We start from the raw sequence: 9220 nt of genomic DNA, 5'->3' as shown, positions 1-9220 counted from the left end.
ATTAAGGTACAGATTTCAGCCTTGAGCCCAACTTTAGGCCCACATCCACACCTGCTTGTAGAAAATGGAGAAAACGTCCTAGCTGAAATTCTTCCGTAGGAGCCTTCTTGGATTCACACCAAGAAACATATTTTCTCCAAATACGGTGGTAATGTTTAGACATTACTTCTTTTCTAGCCTGAATAAGTGTGGGAATGACTTCACTGGGAATACCCTTTCGGGCTAGGATTTGGCGTTCAACCGCCATGCCGTCAAACATAGCCGCGGTAAGTCTTGATACACGCACGGCCCCTGCTGTAACAGGTCCTCGTGTAGAGGAAGAGGCCAGGGATCTCCTATGAGTAATTCCTGAAGATCTGGATACCAAGCCCTTCTTGGCCAGTCTGGCACAATGAGGATCGCTTGAATCTTTGTTCTTCTTATGATCTTTAGAACTTTTGGAATGAGAGGAAGTGGAGGGAATACATACACCGACTGAAACACCATCCACTGCTATTGCTTGAGGGTCCTTTGACCTGGAACAATATATCTGAAGCTTCTTGTTGAGACGAGATGCCATCATGTCTATTTGAGGAATTCCCCAATGACTTGTCACTTCTGTGAAGAACTCTTGATGGAGGCCCCACGCTCCTGGATGGAGATCGTGTCTGCTGAGGAAGTCTGCTTCCCAGTTGTCCATTCCTGGAATGAAGATCACTGACAGAGCGCTTGTATGCTTTTCCGCCCAGCGGAGAACCTTTGTGGCTTCCGCCATTGCCACTCTGCTTTTTGTTCCCTGGCGGTTTATGTACGCTACTGCTGTTACATTGTCCGACTGGATCAGTACGGGGCGATTGCGAAGAAGGTGTTCCGCTTGTAGAAGGCCGTTGTAAATGGCCCTTAACTCCAGAACGTTTATGTGGAGACAAGTCTCCTGGCTTGACCATCTTCCTTGGAAGTTTTCCCCCTGTGTGACTGCTCCCCAGCCTCGGAGACTTGCATCCGTGGTTACTAGGATCCAGTCCTGTATCCCGAACCTGTGCCCCTCTAGGAGGTGAGAGCTGTGCAGCCACCACAGGAGTGAGATTCTGGTCTTGGAAGACAGGATTATCCTTCGGTGCAGGTGTGATCCGGACCACTTGTCCAACAGGTCCCACTGAAACACTCTGGCATGGAATCTGCCAAACTGAATGGCCTCGTAGGCCGCAACCATCTTCCCCAGCAACCGAGTGCATTGATGGATTGACACTCTTGCTGGTTTCAGAATTTGTTTGACCAGACTCTGAAAGTTCCAGAGCCTTTTCCACTGGAAGAAAAAAAAAACTCTGTTGTACTGTGTCCAGTATCATTCCCAAAAACGACAACCGCGTCATCAGAATCAACTGTGATTTTGGCAAGTTTAGAAGCCAACCATGTTGTTGAAGAACTGTCAGGGAGAGTGCAATGTTTCGCACCAACTGGTCCCTGGATCTCGCCTTTATCAGGAGATCGTCCAAGTATGGGATAATCGTGACTCCTTGCTTGCGAAGGAGAACCATCATTTCCGCCATCACTTTGGTGAAAATCCTCGGAGCCGTGGACAGACCAAACGGCAACGTCTGAAATTGGTAATGACAATCCTGAATTGCAAACCTCAGGTAAGCCTGATGCGGAGGATAAATGGGAACATGTAAGTATGCATCCTTTTTGTCCACCGACACCATAAAATCCCCTTCCTCCAGGCTGGAGATCACTGCTCGGAGACTCCATCTTGAATTTGAATTTATTTATTTTTTAGGTAGAAATTGAGGGATTTCAGGTTTAGGATCGGTCTGACCGAGCCGTCCGGCTTCGGAACCACGAACAGGCTCGAATAAAAGCCTTCTCCCTGTTGTGACGGGGGAACCATGACAATGACCTGATTTTGACAACTTTTGTATTGCGTCGTATACTACCTCCCTGTCCGGAAGAGAAGCTGGTAAGGCCGATTTGAAAAATCGGCGAGGGGGAACATCTTGAAACTCCAGTTTGTACCCATGGGATACTATTTGTAAAACCCATGGGTCCAGGTCCGAACGAAACCAGAACTGACTGAAGAGTTTGAGACGTGCCCCCACCGTCATGCGGTGGAGTTGGCAGAAGCTGGGGAGGACTTCTGCTCCTGGGAACCCGACAAGGCTGGTGATCTTTTACCTCTTCCCCTTCCTCTAGTAGCAAGGAAGGAAGAATCTCGCCCTTTTCTGTATTTATTGGGCCGAAAGTACTGCATTTGATAGTGGTGTGTTTTCTTTTGTTGTGGAGGAACATAAGGCAAAAAGGATGACTTAACCGCGGTAGCCGTAGATACCAAATCAGCGAGGCCGTCACCAAACAAGGCACCACCTTTATATGGTAGAGATTCCATATTTTTCTTGGAGTCAGCATCAACATTCCATTGGTGAATCCACAATGCTCGCCTAGCTGAGACTGCCATGGCATTGGCTTTTGATCCCAAAAGGCCAATATCTCTCGCAGTTTCCTTTAGGTATGCTGCAGCGTCCTTGATATAACCCAGTGTCAAGAGGATGCTATCACCTATCTATGGTATCTATATCAGATGACAAGTTATCTGCCAACTTTACGATAGCACTAGTCAACCACGCAGATGCAATTACAGGTCTGAGTAGCATACCTGTGGTTGCATAAATGGATTTTAACGTAGTTTCTTGCTTACGATCCGCAGGGTCCTTAAGGGCTGCCATGCCAGGTGACGGGAGAGCCACCTTTTTAGACAAACGTGATAGGGCCTTGTCTACAATGGGGGGGGTGACTCCCACTTTTCCCTATCCTCAGAGGGAAACGGATAAGCCACTGGAATCCTTTTGGGAATCTGAAACTTTCTGTTAGGGCTTTCCCAGACTTTTTCAAATAGAGGGTGTTCAGTTCATGAGGGAGGAAACATTCTCAGGCTTCTTTTCCTTATACATACAGACCCTTTTATCAGGAACAGCAGGGTCCTCAGTGATATGTAATACATCCTTAACCGCCACAATCATGTACTGAATGCTCTTTGCCAATTTTGGATCTAATCTGGAATCGCTATAGTCGACACTGGAATCAGTGTCCGTGTCGGTATCAGTGTCAGCCAACTGGGCAAACGTATATTTCTGTGACCCCGAGGGGACCTGTAATAACATATCCTCCACAGATTTCTTCCATGCCTGTGTCTGAGACTAAGACTTATCAAATCTCTTACTAATACGAGCCACATTAGCATTCAAAGCATTTACCCAAGCAGGAGTCGGCAGTGCCGACAGGGTAACCCCCACAGCCTTGTGTGTCTCTAACACAGCCTCCTCCTGGGAAGAGAACTCAGCCTCAGACATGTCAACACACGAGTACTAACACCCACAGACACACAGGCAAAAAAGGGGAGAGACCCACAGTAAAGCCTGTCAGAGAGACACAGAGGGAATTTGCCAGCTCACAACCCAGTGCCAAATCAATGGTCTGAAGCGACTAATAAAATGCCCCAGTTCTGTAGCGCTTTTAATATTAAGTATATTGCACCAATTATCCTGTGCCCCCCCCCCCCCCCCCCCGTTTTGCACCCCGATACTTGTCAGCAGTGTGAGGAAGGACCGGCTTCTCTGCAGCCTGAGAGTGAGCTGTGAGGACGAAGCTCTGCCCCCTTAATGGCGCGCTTCTGTCCCGCTTATTTCAATAAATGATTATACTGGCAGGGGTTAGGACAGTGCCTTGGCACTAATGTCCCCTCTTGCCAGTGTACACTGAGGATTTTTAGCTGCCCAGGGCACTCTGCACCCAATAGTGCTGTGCGTGTGTGGGAGCCAGGCGCGCAGCGTCCGATCGCTGCGCGGTACCTCAGAAATGCAGTAACTGAAGACTTCTTTTCTTCTGCTACTCACTGGTCTTCTGACTTCTGGCTCTGTAAGGGGGTGACGGCCGGCTGCGGGAGTGAGCATCTAGGCGTACCCAGCGATCAGCACCCTCAGGAGCTAATGGTGTCCTGTAGCCAGAAGCAGAGCCATTGAACTCACTGGAAGTTGGTCATACTTCTCTCCCCTAAGTCCCACGAAGCAGGGAGACTGTTGCCAGCAGTCTCCCTGAACATAAAAAACCTAACAATAAGTATTTTTTCAGAGAAACTCAGTAGAGCTCCCCTGTAGTGCGTCGAGTCTCACTGGGCACAATTCTAAAACTGGAGTCTGGAGGAGGGGCATAGAGGGAAGAGCCAGTTCACACCCTTTGAAAGTCTTAAAGTGCCCATGTCTCCTGCAGATCCAGTCTATACCCCATGGTTCTAATGGTGACCCCAGCATCCTCTAGGACGTATGAGAAAAAACTGAAGCCTGAACTTCTACAAATGAACAGAGAATGCTGACTTTTAGGCCTAAACTCCAGATTGCTGAGCACAGTGGAGAATGTATCTGGTGACCACTGGAGTCAGAGAGGCATACACTATAATGACGATTGCTGTGTAGGCACAGCATACATAGACTTGCTGAATTCAGATTCAAACAGAAGGTTAATCAAAAGCTCATTAACTCTCACCTTCCAGACAGAGAACTCAGTACTCCGGAAACTCATGGTACTGGCAAGCTGTTTCTCCCAGTGAGCAGAAAAGACGCAGGATCCAGGACAGATGGCAGAGGTAAGTCACCAAATATGAGAACTACAGTCAGGATCGTTACAATATACTTCATAGCAGCCTACAATATACCTTCCCTTAGTAAATTTTTTCATAGCAATTGTGTAGGAGACACTCAAAAGGGGAGAAGCGGTACTATATACACCGAGAGGGCGGTCCCTAACCATTGAAAAAACTCAGTCTAGTGTTAGGAGGATGGGATACAATCCCAGAGTAATTGTTGCCATGAAGTATCTTGAAGAAACGAAATTATTGGTAAGTATAATTTGCTTTTGTTTCCATGCATTGTATGCAGAATTAAAATGGACTACCTAAAAACCATGAGGTGCCCACCTTTTTTAAGCACTTGTGGTGTTCATTTCCGGTCTTATCAATAAAGTTTTTAAGCTATAAAAAGAGACATTTGAGTTACAAGCTATCCTTGAAAAAGTGCACGAGTTGCACAAAACGCGTTCGAGACTTCAAGTGGACTGGCAAGCAGACTGACCCTCGGCACACTTAACATCTACAGCCGCTGTCAGCTACAAACCACAGCTGCTCCCGAGAGGCACTAGCGCTGTCCGACCAGGACACAGCAAGACAGCACTCTCTGGAAAGCAGAACAGTAGAGCCTACGGCCCGGACTCCGAAGGTAGGATATGTTCAGTTAGATCTTCACTGGTGCAACTAGAGCTGCAGATTCACATTCCAGATACCAATTCCAAAAGGAGTGTAAACATTCATTTTAACCATTTTTTTTTCAGGTGCCACTATACATATATTTTATAAATAAATATATAAAAATGTTTTTCTATAATACATACTTAGCGCTCATTTCCTTTATTACATCTGAAACGTTGGCATAACGCTGGGAGGTGTGTTGTCTTATTGAAAAACCGAGGCGTGCCACCTGATCGTTGACTTACAAAAATTTGCTTATGGGTCTGCCGCCCTCTTGTGCACAGCAGCAACTGCTGCCAGTGTCTCACATCAGCCACTCACGTACTAGGAAACAAATGACACACATCGATCGGACCATCCCACCGCTAAGCAACCCTATACTGTGAACGAATTACCTCAAATGCCAGGGGCTCTCGAGCTGCAAAAAAATTCAGTGGCTGACCAGGGAACACAGAGAATACAGCCCCGACAAGCCTGTTTTCCTAGCCACCTTCTATTACCTCACCCAAATGCCGACTACTTGCCACTCACTTTTACGTTTCTGTGAGTGCGATATCACTAATCAATCGAAACGTGCAATGCTAGAAAAAACGCTCCACTGTATCAGATATTGCCATTGCATGGACAATGCTTTGTTTTGAATCTGATCATCTTTAATTAGCATTTATAAACGTTACAAGTCACACAAACAAAAGCATATTTATTAGAAATTATTTTAACATTTGAGCAAAGAACAGAGGATTAAAACAGACTGCAGTTAAAAAGCTTATGTTTTCCTTTACAAGTAATATTAACACAAAACACAACAATTATTGTCTTGGTGCCAGCCCAAGTTTGAAGTACAAAAATATTTTTTTTTTATTTTTGGAACTTTTGGCTCAATTCAATTAAACGTAAATTGAATAGCACTGGGAAATAAGGTCCCGGTGCTATTCAACCGAGTCCAACTAGCGTATTTCTGTAATCAGAAATCCGACAAAACTAGTGCCATGATGCTGTTTTGTGCCTTAGCACATTCTCAGACAAAGCAGTGTGCTGAATTGAAAAGCACCAGTACCTCCTTCCCGGCACTATTCAATTCATGTTCAATTGAGCCCTTTTCTAGTTAATATTACAAACAATATCTGAAGCTTCATTTATCTAAACAATTGGCTAAATGTATAGATTGCATGAAAATTGCTTAAAATACGTAAGAACTTGCAGAAACATTATTGTATCCCAAATTTTTAAAAGAAAAAAAAAGTAGCACAACATAGTCTGTAGAAGCCAGAAAACATTTTCGTGCAATCTGCAATTGTTTACAAGTAATTGAATGTTTTAGTGTTGACAAGTGCCTGAAATTTACTGATGGACAAAATTTTATATATTTTTTTTTTTACCATATATACTCCGCACGCACCTGATAACATTCCAAACAGCATTTAATGTAAAATCAGGGATTGTTAGTTTCCAAAATATTGCAATGTCACGCCGACCAACCATCAAGGTCTCCACTTTTGGTCAGTCCCGACACAGACTCAAAAAAAAAAAAAAAAATAAGTGGTTTTTAACTCCAGGTATCAGAGTTTAAATACAAAAGTATGCTTTTTTCCATGGATTTCGGTGCTTGCTCACTGACTTAACTGACGATTTTTCCCCCAAAAAAAGCTCAGAAATTGTTGGGGGTTTTTGAGTGAAGTAGGTGGAGAACATGAATTTAACCCTATCCAAAATGATTTTAGTTAAAAGAAAAAAAAAAATGTGTGTGCGGGTGTGTGTGTGTGTATATATATATATATATATATATATATATATATATATATATATAGATAGATAGATAGATAGATAGATAGATAGATAGTACAGGAGCAGCGGCACTCAGAGAACTTAAATAAGTAAAAAAATGTATTATAAAAGCATCAATACATGACACCAACGTTTCGGGGCCACATGCCCCTTTGTCCAGGTGAGCAAACGTCTGTATGTATATATTTATTATTATTATTATTTTTTTAAATATATATATAATTTCAAACATCGATCAGGAACATTGCGACCATCGGAACATAACGGCTTTAGTTTTTAGAGCCCGGACAGCTGCCAGGTACACAGTGGGACTTGGGGGCGATGATTTACACTTACCAGCGGCTGCTATTGTCTGCAGCTGCTGGGGGATCCTCCTGCCGTGCTGACCAATCAGCAATGATCGGCAGCACGGCAACACTGGGGACTGGAAGTTTTCCTTCCCTGCTGCTGCTAACATTGTTTATCTGACTGGTTGCATCCTGTGTGACCAGGTCAGATAAAGCACTTGCAGGCATGGTTGCATCTGATGCGACCATGCCAGTCAACTGGTTAAAGGGACAGAACCACACCCAAGCATATCAATTATACCTTTTCCACTGCGACCTGGGAAACTGGCAGGTCTATCAAACCAGCAAACTCCCAGGACTCAGCTCTGTGACCCTGGTCGGGTGCATGGTCAGTAACCCAGGATTTAGTTCCAGGTAGTTTGCATTTACACGGACCAAAATCCTGGGATATTTAAATCTGTGCAAAAGGGATATTACCGAGCACCTTGGGAAAAAGCGGACAAAACTTGACTTACATATGGGAAATAGAGGTGCAGGAGAAAGTGTGACCAGTAAGTTTTACATAAACATAGAATTTGACAGCAAATAAGAACCATTTGGCCCATCAAGTCTGCCCTTTAGGGTTAGGATTAGATATTAGTGTAAGGTAGATTAAGGGCAAGGGCTTGGGTATTAGTGTTAATGTTATGGTATTAGAATTAATGATGAGGGTATTAGTGTTAGGATTAAGGGTGAGAGGAGTAAAAGGCTTACTTTCTCAACCATTATTTCCCATATGAAAAGTTTTGTCCGCTTATTCCCCAGGTGCTCAGTAATTGATATGCTTGGGTGCGGTTCTGTCAGTGAGACAGTACCTTTCCTAAACCCATGAAAGAAGCAACATTGGCATTTAAAAATCTGTGTTATACCTGGAGCCAAGTAATGCTCATATTTTTTTTGAGAGCCAGTGTAGGGACTGACCAGAAGAGGACACCTTGAGTGGTTGGTCAGCTTGTCAAATTACTGCAATATTTTGCAAACCAACATTCCCCGATTTTAAATGAAATACAGGCAAGTGCAGAGTATGTACGATTTTTTTTTTTTATTTAACTGGTGTCACAGACCACAAGCACCACAGTAGAATACCTGTTAATACCTCTCTGTGAGCTGGTACTACCGAGCGTCCTTGGTATCTGTATGGAGAGATTAGTACCGCCAAGGAGATTAGTACCTTGAACAGGGCACCCGTCACAGCAGCACCCAGTCTCCGATTAGCGTGATTCACACCGGCATTGTGACCCCCGAAGGATTCTCTCTTCAGCACACAGCTTCCAGCCTCCCGCATCCGCTTGGTGGTACTAATCTCCTCTCCATACAGCTACATAGTGGGCATTGCAGGACTCATCAACCAAGGACGCTCTGTTGTACCAGACCACAGAGAGGTATTTCACTTTTGCACTGCTGTTTGAGCTCATATCAATTACAGTAAACATCATTTGTATTCCGGGACTGCAACAGTTGCACACTGCCTAGTAGTGGGAAGCTGAACTGTTTCCATGTAATGTGACTGGATTCCTCTCTCACGGAGAGACATATTTAAGTATACCTATCGGATACACTGTTACCATTGCTGCTATCTAGCTACATTATTGGTTTGATAGATCCTATATTCATACCATTAGGGTGCCAAGTTATACTACTTCATGGTATCAATTAAGTTTTAGCAATTGTTTTTATATATATGTTTTTATTATATTGTTTAAATAAATCCCTTTTCTTTTCCATACACGTCGGCTCTCGGTCTCCATAATTTTCCCTGCTACTTCGCGCAACCGTTTTTTATTCTTTTTCTTATCCGTTATCTAAACACATACACAGTGTTTTTACGGGGAATTTTATT

This window comes from Pseudophryne corroboree, chromosome 3 (genome assembly GCF_028390025.1).
Source record: "Pseudophryne corroboree isolate aPseCor3 chromosome 3, aPseCor3.hap2, whole genome shotgun sequence".
In the NCBI taxonomy this organism is placed as follows: Eukaryota; Metazoa; Chordata; class Amphibia; order Anura; family Myobatrachidae; genus Pseudophryne; species Pseudophryne corroboree.
The sequence above is the reverse complement of the archived record's forward strand: the minus strand, read 5'-3'. Positions refer to the sequence as shown.